Raw genomic sequence first — 1,891 nt, 5'->3', positions numbered from 1 at the left:
ATTTACTTATCTATTTAAATAAGTGTTTAAGAAAAAATTATCTGAATTTTTAGTTGGATTAATTTAAAAGAAGAAAATGATTGTTTTTTAATCAGCAGTGATCACATAAATATAGAAATACTTAAATTAGTTATAAAAAATTTTGACGCTTAAATTAATATTAGTCAAATATAAGAATTAGAGTTAAATAATATATATTTAGGATATATTTTTTTATTAATTTGGAAGAAGAATTTTGAGAGAATTCGAATAGAATTTATTTAAATTTAGGCTTGATCTTATCAAATATATGATCTTATCTCTAAACTTAGTTAGAATTAAATGTTAGATTATAAAATAAAATTCCTTTGAAAAGAGTTAATTGAAATGAATTTCTTTAAAATATATTTTTAAATTAATATTTTCATTAAGATATTTAAAAAATCATGTTAAGATATAAAATAATTTTATCTTGAACAAAATATAAAAGGCAATTTATTTTATCCTCAAACATTTTTATATTGAAAAATATATTTTCTAGAGTACAAACTAATTTATTTTGTTTATTTTAAATGATTTCATGTCTATCCAAACATAAAAGAAACAAAACAAATAATTTCTTTATTAAGACGATTCCTATTTTCTGAAAATAATGGAACGTAATCAAACACAAAATTTGAGTTCACTGTTTGGTATAATACTCAAATCTTTCATTTTAAATAAGCGTTTGATAAGTCTAGCGCGGTGCAGTCATATAGTAGTATTGTTCTGTGCATTTTGGGTAATTTTTTTGATATGAGATTGACATGTGAATTATGCTGAGTTATGGAGTATTGGAGAAATATACACGTTTGTGACGGTTTTTAATTTTTTGTTTTATTGGGAAGAAATCGGACCGTCCGATTTCATTGTAGAGAGAGAGGGACACAAATTAGACGGTCCGATTTGTGTGGAGCAGAATTTCGTGGATACTGAAGTCGGACTCAGAATTTTCTGCCAGTACACAAATTGGACCTAGAATTTTCTGTTAGTACACAAATCGAACTCAAGATTTTCTGCCAATACACAAATCAGACCCAAAATTTTCAGTACCTCTAATCAGACGGTCCGATTTATCTTGTGCAGTCTTCATATCCTGGTAAAACACCAGATACCTTTATAATTTTGTTATACACTAACCTTCTCTCCGTATTAAAATTAAAAAGTTTGTGCATTTTCAACTAGAAGAAAATACCCAATTTTTTTTTTCTCTTTGATCGTATTGGAAAATGGTCTTCAATTTTTACGGTTGAAAATTCAGCAACAATGACTATACTATATAGTGTATCCACAGGGAAAAGAATAAAAAGAAAAAGGAGATATGATGAAATTTTATGTGCCGACAAAAAGTTAATATATCTAAATATGATTTGTGTCTATACAAAATATCTCTTAGATTACCCTTGATTTGTTTTCTCTTCAAGAGTGGAGCACTTTCTGGAGCTCAAATCCTGAAGCACCAATCAACTTAAAATTTAGTGCCTACGACATAGAATCATTTGACATTTGACAATCTCCCAAACACACTCAAATGTGGTTTAGTTAAATGTCAAGAAGACTATCTCGTCTAAGTGGGAAATTTCATTTGTTCAATGCTCTTGCAAATTGTAAAATTTGTTGTTTTGGGGTTGGGCACACCATGTCCAACTTGCCTATATTAAATTTAAATTAATGTCACGTTGCTAAGTTCAATGCATGTTGCCCGCCTTTTACACTTTGTTGGATATAGAAAAAAAATAACAAAAAAAGAAAATAAAAAAATGAAAGGAAAAAAAAATAAAGTTATTTGTATATTATTTGGATGAAAAGAAATTAGAGAGAATTTTTTTTTGTTTGAATGAAAAAAGAAAGTAAAAATAAAAAAACTATAATA

Source organism: Arachis duranensis, chromosome 9 (assembly GCF_000817695.3).
Source record: "Arachis duranensis cultivar V14167 chromosome 9, aradu.V14167.gnm2.J7QH, whole genome shotgun sequence".
Lineage (NCBI taxonomy): Eukaryota > Viridiplantae > Streptophyta > Magnoliopsida > Fabales > Fabaceae > Arachis > Arachis duranensis.
This window is presented reverse-complemented; position numbering follows the sequence as displayed.